This window comes from Triticum aestivum, chromosome 7B, assembly GCF_018294505.1.
Source record: "Triticum aestivum cultivar Chinese Spring chromosome 7B, IWGSC CS RefSeq v2.1, whole genome shotgun sequence".
Classification (NCBI taxonomy): Eukaryota; Viridiplantae; Streptophyta; class Magnoliopsida; order Poales; family Poaceae; genus Triticum; species Triticum aestivum.
Genome location: NC_057813.1, coordinates 266,449,554 through 266,464,722, shown reverse-complemented (window position 1 = coordinate 266,464,722; position 15,169 = coordinate 266,449,554). Strand labels below are relative to the sequence as shown.

At 44.8% G+C, this 15,169-nt stretch overlaps 1 pseudogene; it reads right to left on the bottom strand.

Moving 5' to 3' along the window:
• Positions 1 to 238: 238 nt before the first annotated feature.
• LOC123157884 (uncharacterized) overlaps positions 239 to 15,169 on the bottom strand; it is a 33,980-nt pseudogene continuing 19,049 nt past the window's right edge.

Genomic DNA, 15,169 nt, shown 5'->3' with positions numbered 1-15,169 from the left:
CCTGGTCCTTTCCAAGCAAGGAGTGCATAACCTTGCTCAATCCTCGTCGGGCAGGCTGTCAGAGCGCAGCTGGAGCTTGTCTTCCGCGCCCCAAGCTTCCACAAGGGGCGGGAGCGCTCCTGGAGCAGTGCCAGGCGCTGCGTCAGGAACTCCTTGACGATCATGGGCCCTGTCAGCTTCTCCACCCCCGTTAGCTTCTCTGCCTTCAAGTCAGCCTCCATCTTCTTTAGCAGCAGCCTCACCAGGGGGGCGGTGAGCTTATCGTGAGACCACCCTTCTCGAACATCCGGAGCCCAGTTAGCAGCTCCAGCAGGGCATGGGAGCGCTTGGCATCCATGAGGATCCACTTGTTCCGGAAGTCCTCCACCTTTTTCCCGTCGTGGGAGATCACATGTAACACCTCGAGAATCATGCTACAGTAATCTCCCCTAAAGGTGGCCATGTCATCAACCATTACTATGCAAATTGCCACTTCATGAAATCTAAGTCAAATTCAAATATAAAATAAAGTCAAATAAATTATTTCTCCAAGCAGTAAATCAAAATTGTTCGCTGGGTTGCAAATATTCACTAATTAAATGTCATGAATGATTCAAAAGCATTTGAGATATTTAATTTCCCCTGGAAATTAAAGCAGTTTCAAATCAGCATTTTTAAATGCTTTCCCAGTTGTGAAAAATCCTAATCAATTCAAATTCCTCCCGAACTTTTTGTGGCAGAGGCAGATATTGTAATGTATTTATTTGGCCAAGTTCCACATTTTACAAAGACCAAATGGCAGCTCAAATATTGCAAACAAATTCTGTAAAAGAAAAACAGAAAACCATATATAAAAAAGGGCCTAACTACTACTGTGCACTAGTAGCCCATTGCCACCGTGCATAGCCCAGCCCAACAATCCCCTTTTCCCCTTCCTCCTACTACAGAGGCAGGCAGGGGATCGTGGCGGCCATCCCATGGCCCCCGGCCAGGTGCCGGCCATCCGGCGTCCTCCCGATGTAGATAAGAACCACCCCGACACAATGGACCAACCCTAGCCCCTCGCTTCCCCTCTATTGCTCCATCAACGATCTAGAAACGCAACCAAGCGAAGACGTCATCGACGCGCCGCCGTGGATCCCGCGGCCACCGGCCACCCCGAGCTGCACCACGGCGTCCAGGCGGCCCGCCGTCGTCGCCTCCTTCCTCTACGCCCTTCGGTTCGTCACCAGGCCGCCGCCAAGCTCGCCATCGCGGGTCTTCTCTACCACGGCCGTCATCACCTCGCCGCTCGATCCGCTCGTCTCCGACCAGCCCCGGTCTCCCCGACCTCGCCATCGAGCTCGTGGTGACCATCTCGTCCGGTTCCCCCTCCTGCCGGCCTCGATCCGTCGTCGTATTGCCCACCACCGCGCTACAAACGCCATGGCCGAAACTCGCGCTTGCCCACGCGTCGTGCCTCGCCTCGGGCCGCGATTGGTCGAGCCTGCCCGCCCCGTGTGCTTTCCCCATCCACGCCCGTCGCTGCTCCCCGCGCTCCCCTGCCCGCGAGCTCGCAGCTGTCCGCTGCTCACGCTGCCCTGCTGCTTGCGTTGCTGCTGCTTCTATCAATGTTGCTCTGTTGCCGCCATCGCTGTTGCTCTGCTACTGCTAGTGCTAGCTGCCGCTGCTGCTGTTACGTGCTGCTGCCGCTGCTAGAACTGCTGCTACTACAGCCAGCTGCTAGTACCGCTGGCCATGGCCATGGCCAGGTCAAGCTGTGCTCTGCGTGCGTGTGTGTTCTGCGTGTGAGTGTTCTGTGTGTGTGCGTGAGTGCGTGTTGTGTGTGTGGCCGGCCGTGCTAGTTAGTTTAGTTAGTGTTGTAGTAGTTAATTAGTCTAATAGTAGATGACATGTGGGACCAATTTCTATATTAAAGTGCTAAACTAGATTTAGAATAGCTAAGTCCGTGACAAGTAGCCCCCCTTCACTGTTCACTTTGACTAGTCAATTCTAACTGGGCTGTTGACTAACTCAACTGGGCCCTAGCCCCACATGTCAGCTTCTCTATACTTCTGGCCGGGTACACTTTTGGGTACCCATAGCCTTTTTCCTTTTAAATTCGTTTTAGTAATAAATCCAAGAATTTCGGAAAAACTTTAATCTTTGAAAATTCATAGTAATTAAACCGTAACTCGGATGAAAATGTTTTCTACATGAAAATTGCTCAGAAAAGTCCAAAAAATCCGGATACGTGGTTTGTTTACCTGTCAGCTGCCTCTAACTATCTGAACATGGAACACTCCCCCTCGGGTCATTAGTCTGACACAGGTCCGGAACCGGGAAAATATTCCCGGTTGTTTTCCCCCTTCACCTATATCGTGTAGCCATACGTTAGGTCACACCCGACACATCATATTGCCATGTTATGCTTTGTGATGCTATGTTTGCTTAATATTTACTGTTTCTTCCCCCTCTCCTTCTCCGATAGACCTCGAGACCGCTGCTAATGCCCCTGTGATCGACTACGTCACCGACGAATCTTTTTCCTTTACAGCAGAGCTTCCAGGCACGCCCCCCCTTTGATCATCCTGATATCACCCATTCCATTCTCTCATGCTTGCATTAGATTTTGCTAATGTTATTGTTTGCCCCTATTCTGCTGCATAGCCTGCTTTTGTAACCTGCTTATTGTTACCTTACCTGCTTATCCTAAACTGCTTAGTATAGGTTGGTTAGTGATCCATCAGTGACCCCCACCTTGTCCTTGTTGCCCCTACTTCATCATCGAAGACCCGATCAACGGGATCGAAGACCAGGCCCCGGCACTGCACATCACTTTCCCCTTAGTTGATCGACACTGTTGGGTTACTATCGAGTGACGAGGGTGAGACCTCTACAATACTTCTGATGTTAACCCTGTATGGTAGCTATTCGGTAGTGGTCATCGAGGGTGATTCCGCCTTAACTACTTCCGATATGACTCTGTCATGCAACCCCTCAAGTGTGAACCTCGGGGGTGATTCCTCTTACGTTCACCTTGATGATTACATCGAGTGGATTTCACCGGGGGTGATTCCTTGGGTTTTCCACTTGATGTTTGGACACACAGATACTTGGACTTTACAACTGTTACTTGGAAAGGCGGGTCAATCCTGAGGGGTACCCGCGAGTGGTGTGGAGATGGTTTGACCTGGAAGGTGCCCGTGAGATAATTACGAGGCATGGCCGGGCATTCTTAGCCCTTCCCGCAAGTCCTCGAGATGGGGCAACGGGTCACATCTTTCGTGAGTCTTTGCTTGTTACCGCGCATTTCTAATCCACTACGATTTCGATATTTGATCCGAGGGGCCTCTAGCCTGATAGCACTAACCATCACGTGGGCATAGTATGGGCGTCCTGCATCGTATGCATCAGCCAAAGCTTAATAGACGTCGACGACTGAGCGGCATGCGCCGGGTTGGACTGTTAAGCTCCCGTCTTTTTGAAGGAGGTAGCTAGGTCTGCTCACCGACCGTGTACGCAACATGCAGGAGTTCCCGAGGCGATGGCCCATGACTCCTGGGCATAGGTTTACTCCGGCGTGCTGACCTCTCTATTAAGCCTAGGTCGGGTTGCGGCGTATTGTTTGGCCGAGGCCGGGCATGACCCAGGAAAGTGTGTCTGGCCGGAGTTAATCGAGCGTGGTGGGTAAGTTGGTGCAACCCTTCAGGGAAGAAAACATCCATCGATAGCCTGTCCTATGGTAACGGACGCTCGGAGTTGTATCCCGATCGATACAACTAGAACTGGATACTTGTGATGAGGATTGGATTGTGATGAGAAATGGATAGTATGGCTCTGGGATTTCTTTCTCGCAGGGAGTCGAGAAAAGATCTCTGGCCGAGGTTGATAACACTGCTACTACTTTACTTTATGCTAATCTACTCCCTCCTGTTTGCTGCAAGATGGTGGTTTACAGAAGATGCTAGTCTTCGATAGGTCTAGGCCTTCTCTCCATTCTGGCATTTCTGTAGCCCAGTGCACATATACAACCTTCCTTTGATAATGTTGCATATGTAGCATAGATCCTTGCTTGCGAGTACTTTGGATGAGTACTCACGGTTGCTTTGCTCCCTTTTTCCACCTCTTTCCATTCTTCTCGGATGCTGCAACCAAATGGTGGATCCCACGAGCCAGACGACACCACCGACGACTTCTACTACCCCGAGGGTGCCTACTACCACGTGATGGACGCTGACGACCAGGGGTAGTTAGGAGGCTCCCAGGTAGGAGGCCTTGCCTTTTCGATCATGTTGCTTTTGTGCTAGCCTTCTTAAGGAAAACTTGTCTAACTTATGTTTGTACTCAGATATTGTTCCTTCTGCTGACTCATTGTATTCAAGCTGATGTATTCGAGCCCTCGAGGCCCCTGGCTTATAATCTAAAGCTTGTATTGTTTTAATTTGTGTCTAGAGTTGTGTTGTGATATCTTCCCGTGAGTCCCTGATCTTGATCGTACACATTTGCGTGTATGATAAGTGTATGATTTAATCGGGGGCGTCACAAGTTGGTATTAGAGCCGACTATCTGTAGGTAGCCCCCCTTCCAACTCCTTGGCCGAAGTTGAGTCTAGTACTTGAAAACGGTTTTTCTAACATGGATGTGTGGCTTACGGGCCCACATCGCCATTGGGTGGTATTAGGATCTTTTATTCCTCATCTATACTCTGGGACTCTAATCTCTCTTCCATTCGGGTTAAACATTCTACTAACTCTGAAATTAGGTTCTCATACCCACTTCCTCCCGGAGAGCCCCGACATTACCGATGATCGCTTGCTTCGCCAAAAGATTTTGTGGATACTCTTCAGTGTTTCCCTAGACCCTGTGCCCACTGCTTTGCAGTTCCTGACCACCGATAAGTTCCCATGGATAACATCGTTGCCGTTTGTACCTTCATCCCCAGTTGCTCTTGTTGTTAGAAGTTACCCCTAGTACTCTCCGTTGTTCCAAGAATCCTTTGTGCCTTCTGCTTTGCAGCTTCTTTTCGCATTGCGGATAATTCACTTAACCGGGGTTCGTTCGTCCCCAGTTGTTCTTATGCTTTCCAAAATACCTGAAAATGCTATCTGATCTTTCAAAATCCTCTGCAGCCTATTGCTCTTGATTCTCCTTGCCTGCTTGCATTAGGATTAATTCCATATGTCTAGCAATATTCTTTAAAATTCTTTGTGATTGTCATTCTGTTCCTATGGATTCAGCGTGTGTGCGAATATTCGCAATCATCAATTAATCCTTGGAAATTTTATTTCCGGCTTAGACATCCTTCCAGATACAAGTTGGTTCTTGCCCTATCCAGATTTGATCGGGTGTACCATCGGGTGCACCTCTAAATCTATTCAACTTACTCATCTTTTAATCAGAGCATCTGATCCTGATACACCGATCTGGAAATCATAATTTCTTTGCATTTTAAGCATCAAATTATTCAGATGTTTCTATAATCCGATGCCTTTGCATTCTTCTTCATCTGGTTGAGTATCGATCACATCAGCTTCGTTATGGATCGCTAGACCCCTTGCTGGATTTTATCCGACAACATCCTTCATATGCAATAAACTTGTGAGCCTTTCCTTGGATACATAAAGCCTTTGGTAAATTGAATCCTCACCTTTTGTCAACCATGCTCTGCTTTCGAGCTGGTATATTCTAATCCCGAAGTTAGTGGTATATGTTCCTAAGATACCCCTACGGGTTGAACCTATGCCTTCCCTAATCCGTGTGAACTCAAAAGAGATGTGAGTCTTACTCTTCTGGTACTTCGCCAGATAAATCTTCTGCACTACAATTTCTTCAAAAACGAGGAGTGAATGAAAGGTTATGCATTGAAGAAGTGGGAGTCGACCTTGAACCTTTGCGTTCATGCCCATGGACCCGATGTAGAACTTATCATGGAAGCTGCTCGTAAAAATGATTACCCCTTGTTATAAGTTCATCTTGTATCGGTGGTTTGATCATTCATAACCGCAGTTTCAACCATATAGTTTCTCCTTAATTCCATTTCCCGGACAAGTTAAAATACTTGTCTTCTTCAGATCGTTTCATCTGTCCAGCCTCTATTTTTGATCTACCTCGAGTATTGCCCCTTGTTATCTCGAGGATATTGTGTCATTGCACTACCTCTTGTGAATTCTCATTGGAATGATACTCCATCACATCATTCCCAGCCTGGTCGGCTATATCATTATCAAGCTAATTTTAACTGTGCTACCCGGTCCTTCTTCCCAGAGAACAACTTTCGATGACGAGCTAAGCTTACATCGATCTTCCTCGTCTTATCATTTCACCTCAAAAAACAAGCTTGATTTAGAGCTTGTGTCGCATCTGTGGTTCCAATAACCTTTCGCTTCATCATTCCTTTTGCTTGACGTCATTGTTGTTCGATGGCCTCTTCGTAGTACCTTGACAAAATCTGTCGTGATCCCCATCAATATACTGACTTGTCTTAGGCTATCAATCGAATTCATGGCTAGAAATACCATCCCTGCCCCTCAATGATTTGTGATATCATCGATACCTTCTTGACTTTCTGCCAACACAGACCTGGTTGTGCTTGGTTATTCCTTACGTTCCGAGGTAATCTTGGAAGTGTTCCTTTGTATCCTTTGTGATCTTCAGATCCAACTCTGATCCGAAACACCATGTTATTGCTACCTCGAAGCATGACTCTGGTACTCCGTATATCAACAAGAACATTGGAAGCGCAATGTGAAACGTCTCCGTTCGTATCTACTTTTCCAAACACGTTTGCCCTTGTTTTGGACTCTAACTTGTATGATTTGAATGGAACTAACTCGGACTGACGCTGTTTTCAGCAGAATTGCCATGATGTTGTTTTATGTGCAGAAAACAAAAGTTCTCGGAATGACCTGAAACTCCACGGGATGTCTTATAAAAAATAATAAAAAATCCTCGCCAAAGATGAAGACCAAGGGGCCCACACCCTGTCCACGACGGTGGTGGTGCCCCCCCTCCTGAGCGCGCCCCCTACCTCGTGGGCCCCCTGGAGACCCTCCAACACCAACTCCAACTCCGTATATTGGCTTTCGGGGAGAAAAAAATCAGAAAGAGGAAATCATCGCGTTTTACGATACGGAGCCGCCGCCAAGCCCTAATCACTCTCGGGAGGGCTGATCTGGAGTCCGTTCGGGGCTCCGGAGAGGGGGATTCTTCGCCGTCCTCATCATCAACCATCCTCCATCACCAATTTTATGATGCTCACCATTGTGCTTCAGTAATTCCATCGTAGGCTTGCTGGACGGTGATGGGTTGGATGAGATTTATCATGTAATAGAGTTAGTTTTGTTAGGGTTTGATCCCTAGTATCCACTATGTTCTGAGATTGATGTTGCTATGACTTTGCTATGCTTTATGCTTGTCACCAGGGCCCGAGTGCCATGATTTCAGATCTGAACCTATTATGTTTTCATGAATATATGTGTGTTCTTGATCCTATCTTGCAAGTCTATAGCCCCCTACTATGTGTTATGATCCGGCAACCCCGAAGTGACAATAATCGGGACCACTCCCGGTGATGACCATAGTTTGAGGAGTTCATGTATTCACTATGTGCTAATGCTTTGTTCCGGTTCTCTATTAAAAGGAGGCCTTAATATCCCTTAGTTTCCAATAGGACCCCGCTGCCACGGGAGGGTAGGACAGAAGAATTCATGCAAGTTCTTTTCCATAAGCACTTCTGACTATATTTGGAATACATGCCTACATTACTTTGATGAATTGGAGCTAGTTCTGTGTCACCCTATGTTATGATTGTTACATGACGAACCGCATCCGGCATAATTATCCATCACTAATCTGGTGCCTATGAGTTTTCCATATACTGGTTCTCGCTTATTTACTTTTCCGTTACTACTATTACAATCACTACAAAATACCAAAAACATTACTTTTGCTGTCTTTACTTCTGTTATGGATACCACCACTATCATATTACTTTGCTACTAAACACTTTGCTGCAGATACTAAGTTTCCAGGTGTGGTTGAATTGACAACTCAGCTACTAATACTTGAGAATATTCTTTGGCTCCCCTTGTGTCAAATCAATAAATTTGGGTTGAATACTCTACCCTCGAAAACTGTTGCGATCCCCTATACTTGTGGGTTGTCAAGACCTTTTTCTGGCGCCGTTGCTGGGGAGCATAGCTCTATTCTTTGAGTCATTTGGGATTTATATCTGCTGGACACTATGAAGAACTTGAAAGACGCTAAGACAACAATTTATCCCCAACTACGAGGGGAGGTAAGGAACTGCCATCTAGCTCTGCACTTGATTCACCTTCTGTTATGAGTAAGCTAGGGACACCTAAACCTGCTTCTGCTATTCGTTCCGATATGTCGCATGTTATTGATGATGCCACTTCTGCTATGCATGATACTTATGATGGAACTACTTCTATGCTTGATACTACTGTGCCCCTTGGTAAATTTCTTGATGACCAGATTTCTAGGTCTAGAGAAAGAGAAATTATTGAATCTGAATACGATGATGAGAGTGATTATGAGAATATGCCTGCTATTCCTGAGGGTTATCTTTTTGATGTGGAATCTTCTACAGCTATTTTTGCCTGCCAGGATAGATACGAACTTAAGAGGCTGCTAGTTAAATGGAGTAAAGAATCTCTTAGAGATAGAATGAAACCCGACCCTGCTTTTGCTACTTCACCTATCTGTGTTCCCGATAAGGATTATTATGAATTTTCTGTTGATCCAGATATAATTACTTTGGTTGAATCTGATCCTTTCTATGGTTATGAGTCTGAAACTGTTGTGGCACATCTTACTAAGTTAAATGATATAGCCGCCCTGTTTACTAATGATGAGAGATCGCGCTACCTTTATAAACTCAAAATATTTTCGTTCTCATTAAAGGGTGACGCTAAGATATGGTTTAATTCTCTTGATCCTGGTTGTGTGCGTAGTCCCCAGGATATGATTTATTACTTCTCTGCTAAATATTTCCCTGCTCATAATAAACAAGCTGCTTTGAGGGAAATATACAACTTCGTGCAAACTAAAGAAGAGAGTCTCCCACAAGCTTGGGGGAGGCTTCTCAAGTTACTTAATGCTTTGCCTGATCATCCTCTTAAGAAACCTAAAATACTTGATATCTTTTATAATGGACTAACATATGCTTCCAGAGATTACCTGGATAGTTGTCCTGGTTCTCTTTTCAGGGAAAGAACACCGGATGGAGCTGAAATTCTATTGAATAATATGTTGACAAATGAAAATAATTGGGCACCTCCCGAGCCACCTCCTGAGTCAGCTCCTGAGCCAATTACTGAGCCTATTCCTAAACCAACTCCGAAGAAGAGAGGTGTTCTATTTCTCAGTCCCGAAGATATGCAAGAGGCAAAGAAATCTATGAAAGAAAAAGGTATTAAAGCTGAAGATGTAAGAATTTACCTCCTATTGAAGAAATACACGGTCTTAATTTACCGCCTGTTGAAGAAGTATATGATCTTAATTCCTTATTCACTGAAGAACCTCCTGATCCCGATATCCCGACACAGGTAGTAAAGGTAAATTCTCTCTATAGATATGATAAAGCTGAAGTCCCTCCTACTAAAATTGCTAGTCATTGCTTGGATGAGTTTGATGACTTTATGTTTAAGTAAGATGACTTTAATGCTTATTTTGGTAGACAATTAAAACAGAATACCTTTATGATTAAACGTTTGGGTGATTTTATGGTTAATATTAGAGGCGGACTTAAACTTGTTAGCAAACATGCTTCTATGGTTACCACTCAAGTAGAACAAGTGCTTAAAGCTCAGAAAGAAGTGCTTGATGAAATGAATAGTAAGAAAAATGATTGTGCTGTTAGAGTGGCTACTAGAACTGGTAGAATGACTCAGGAACCTTTTTATCATGAAGGTCACCCTAAGAGAATCGAGCAAGATTCTCAGAGAAATAATATTGATGTACCTAGTTCTTCTAAAAGGAAGAAAAAGAAAAATGATAGGACTTTGCAAACTTCTAGCGAACCTATTGTTGAGCCACCTAAGAATCCAAATGATATCTCTATGTCTGATGCTGAAACACAAGCTGATAATGAACATGAACCTAGTGAAAATATTAATGATGATGTTCATGATGATGCTCAACCTAGTAATGATAATTATGTAGAAGTTGAACCTGCTGTCGATCTTGATAACCCACAATCAAAGAATCAACGTTATGATAAAAGAGACTTCGTTGCTACGAAAAATGGTAAAGAAAGGGAACCATGGGTTCAGAAACCCATGCCTTTTCCTCTGAAACCATCCAAGAAAAAGGATGATGAGGATTTTGAGCGCTTTGCTGAAATGATTAGACCCATCTTTTTGCATATGCGATTAACTGATGTGCTCAACACAAGTTCTTATGCTAAGTATATGAAGGATATCATTACTATAAAAGAAAGATACCGGAAGCTGAAATTTCCACCATGCTTGCTAATTATACTTTTAAGGGTGGAATACCAAAGAAACTTGGAGATCCAGGAATCCCTACTATACCATGCTCCATTAAGTGAAATTATGGTAAAACTGCTTTATGTGATCTTGGAGCCGGTGTTAGTGTTATGCCTCTTTCTTTATATCGTTGACTTGACTTGAATAAGTTGACACCTACTGAAATATCTTTGCAAATGGCTGATAAATCAACTGCTATACCTGTCAGTATTTGTGAGGATGTGCCTGTTGTAGTTGCAAACGTCACTATTTTAACGGACTTTGTTATTCTTTATATTCTCGAGGATGATAGTATGTCTATTATTCTTGGAAGACCATTCCTTAATACTGCAGGGGCTGTTATTGATTGCAACAAAGGCAATGTCACTTTTCATGTTAATGGTAATGAGCACATGGTACACTTTCTGAGGAAACAACCTCAAGTTTATAGTATCAACTCTATTGGAAAAATTCCATTGATTATATTTGGAGGTTTTGAATTTCCTCTCCCCACTGTCAAGAAAAAGTATGATATTCTTATTGTTGGGGATTTTCATATCCCCGTTGAGGTAACTTAGTGTTATTCGAAATTTCTCCGGTTCCGTGTTATTCGGAATGAGTTTGTTAACAAGACTTGATCAACCTTGTTAGTGGGTTCACTTTGATGATCACGAGATGGATGAAACTAGAAGCACTACTTTCTGTACCCTCTTTATATTTTCTGTTATTTAGTAAAAATAAAGTAAAACTAGTATTTTTCTGTCTGTTTCCTGACTTATCCATGCAATATAAAAATGTCCCGAAAATAAAAGTCCTCGGAATTCCATGCCAATTTAATATGATTTTTTCGAGAATATTTGAGGATTTACTGTGCAAAAATTACCGCGGGGGGAGCTGCCACCGGGCCACGAGGGTGGAGGGCGCGCCCTACCCCCCTGGGCGCGCCCCCTGCCTCGTGGGCCCATGGTGGCCCTCCTCCACATATCCCTGCACCCATCTTCTTCCTTTGCCTCACACAAACACGAAAAACCACCTCAAGCACGAGTTTCAGCCCCTGTTGCTGTGATTTTCGATCTCCTTGCTCAAAGCACCTCTCGCAAAACTGCTTGGGGAGATTGTTCCTTGGTATGTAACTCCTCCATTGGTCCAATTAGTTTTTGTTCTAGTGCTTTATTCATTGCAAATTTGTGTTGCATAGGTGACCAAGTTCTTGAGCTTGCATGTGAAATTTATATGGTTCCGTGTAGTTCTAATGCTTGGTATAGGCTCTAGGCACTTGTGGGAGTTGTTGCTATCAATTTTATTGAAGTTGGTTCACTTTTATTTGAAGTTACTAAAAATTTCAGATTATTTCAGAAATAATGAAGAGACTTTTGAGGGGCTCGTCGAGCCGAAGCTCGAAGGAAAAACAAAAGGAAGAAGAGCAGAAGCCCAAATTTAATTTGCCTTGCAGCGCGGAGGTCCGGCCGTGTGAATGGCCTTCCGATGACTTCTTGAGGAGAGTCGGGATTTATGAGGATTTCTATTTATTGATTGAGAATGCTGGCCTCACCGACTTCCTCCGCGACTAACGTCATCAGTATCTCTTACTCACAAATACTTTTGTGCAAAACTTCTACTTTTTCCCTAAGAAATCACCTCCATCAATAGAGTTTCATTTATATGACGTTGTTAAGGAGATGCCATTAGCTGAATTTGCGAGGTTTGCAAAATACCCTTTGAGGGCACCTTGGATGAACCACACCGTAACGAAGTAGAAGCTTTTATTAACACTATCACTATGGGAGAAACCAGGAAGGTTTCTGATGCAAGGATTACTAGCATACATTTTCCTGTTTTACGCTACTTTGCCTTATTTGCTAGTTGTTGCTTGATTGGACATGGGAACTATGGAAACTGTCATGGAATTGTCTCATCAGATGTCCTAGTGAAAGGACTTAGTTGTGGAGCCATCGCAACTAGGAAGCTTGAAAGGGTTAATCGTGAGAAAGGACATGAGAGGTTTATACTAGTTTGGCCCCTTACGGTGAAGGTAAGGCCTACGTCTAGTTGGGTTGGTATTGATTGATGTTTCCATGATCAGGGAGCGAGATACGCTATGCCCGGCTCTCGATCAGTTGTTTCCTACCCTAAGCTGTCGGTGGGTCGTCCCCTTATATATACGGGGGACGCCCTACAGCCTACAGAGTCCCGGCCGGCTCATAGACAGTGTCCGGCTCGGTGACTAGTTAAATCTACCTTATGTTACAAGTCATATCATCATGGCGGTTTACCACTATGGGTCTTAAGCTGCATGTGGGCCTTAACTCCTTTATTGAACCGCCATCTTCATGCTTGGTCTTGGGCTTCTTCTGATGAATACTCTTTGCGTAACCCGGCCCCTCCTGGGCGGCTTACACAAATAGTTATATCCCCAACATTAGGCCCCAGATTGATTTGAACCAGTTCATGTCAATCTTAAAATACCTTAAGAAATAAATATTCAGCCTTCTTCCCGTACAAAAGGTTTTCTTTAACCCGCCATGACATCATCTTTTGGATCCGTGTTAACCCGTCGTGACGTCATCCTTACTTAAATTCATTCTTTATTCCACCGTATCCTCCAACGGGTCTTTCCTTTTACTAACCATTCCGAAAACCGAGGCGTTGGGGCCACTGGATAATAATGTTTATCTCCTCATTTCTCGGGCCTTCTCAGTTAGCTCTTCCTTATAAATAGGCATGACCTAGGTCTTTTCCATTCTCCCCCTTCGGTCGTCTTCTTCCTCTCACTGTTTCTCTGCCGCTCGAGCTCCGCCGCCGCCGTCGCGGCAGATCTCCTCGTCCTCGTCAACTCAGGCTGCTGCATCAACCTGATTTGACCAGAGAAACGCGACAAACCTCCGCAGCAACCCTGCATCGGTGAGTTTCCTCTTTCTTGCTCCTCAGATCCGCATTAGGACCTTCGAGTTCCTCGGTGTTCTTCGCTCTTCGTTAGGAACCCCTCATAGATTTCATCACCACCGCCGTTTCTTGATCTTGAAGATTATATAAAACTGATGCGGTAGCTATTTCGCACCCATTTCGACCGCAAGTAGATCTCTTTCTGTCGCATAGAGGCCCTGTTCGAGCCCTTGAGCTTCATCAGTGACAGTCCTAGGTCTAGAAATTTTTCTTTTCAGAACAGCCTTTTGATCCAAAATAATAGCGGCCACTTGTGAAACCTGTTTGCTCCACCCTTAAATAAAAATTGCCTCTGTCGAATATGCCTAACCACGACTATCCATGTGGCCGGTTTAAGTAAATGATACTGATCTGTCAACCTTGCTTGCCTCTCTGGACCTAAGAAAATTTAACTGCTCCTGATACCCATAGAGGCTTAAATATCATTGCGTAGTTACCCATATATCATTAGGCCCCTTCTTAAACCGCCATCTTGAATAGACTTAAAATATTTTCCTCCGGGTTAAATTTGAACCGGAACCTCTTATTTTGTCATAGGCTTCAATTTACGTCATGGCACCTAAAGCAATCAAGGCTCCTGTGACCTGCAATTGGGTCCCATCCACAGTCACAAGGAGTAAATTGTCTGATTTTGTGAAGTCTGGCCATCTGCCCAAGAAGGAGGTCATGTCTTATCGTGCCCCTGACCCGTCCGAAGAGAAACCTCAACCCAAAGAAGGGGAGGTGATAGTTTTTACGGATCACATGAGCCGGTGAGTTGCACCACCCGGTTCAAAATTCTTCAGGGATGTTTTGCACTTCTTTGACCTTAGACCTCAAGACATCGGGCCCAATTCCGTGTCAAATATTTGCAACTTCCAAGTCTTCTGCGAGGTGTACCTGGGAGAAGAGCCCAATCTGCTTTTGTTTAGAGAGCTTTTCTACTTAAATCGGCAGAATGAACGTGCCAACGGGCCCAGTCTTGAACTTGGTGGCATTTCGATTCAGCGGCAGAGAGACTACTTTTTCCCTTATGCTGAACTGCCGAGTCACCCGAAGGATTGGAATCAAATGTGGTTCTATTGACAGGACACTTCTCCGGCTGACGAGAATCCTCTGCCCGGCTTCCGCGCTCTATGCCTCGAGTCCAACCATCCGCTGTCAGACAAGTTAACCATTGTTGAACGTTTACCACTTGCCCCTACCATCAAGAAGATCAAAGCCCTCTTGGGTAATGGCTTGAATGGTATTGACTTGGTCTGAGTCTGGGTTGCTTGGCGAGTGCTTCCGTTAAGCCGCCGCCCCGGCTTAATGTGCACTTACTCAGGCGAGAAGGATGACCCACTGCGTCATAGTCCCAATGACTTGCCAGATGATGTGGTGGAGGCTACGACCCAAACATTGCTGAAAGAGGGCACGGTGACTAGTAACGCCTTTGTCTTACTTCCTTTCTGCAAGAAGAACTCGGCCCCCGCAGTGAGTCATCAATCCTTAATGAATACTCTTTTAGTGTATTACACCTTACTTTTACTCATAACCCCTTTATCTTTTTTCATAGGCCGATGACAACTTCTGGAAGGTCAAGTATGACCGTGAGGCTACCAAGCAAGCCCGAGCAGCCAAGAGAACCGAAAGAAAAGCCGCCAAAACGGGAACTTCAAGGAAGAGGAAGCCAAGTGCTTCGGATTTGTTTAAACTTGATGATACTTATGATGACGAAGAAGAGGTAACTTCTAGTTCCCTCGATTCTTTATCATTACCTTTCGGACTTTACATCTTTCCAGGAAGACACAGGG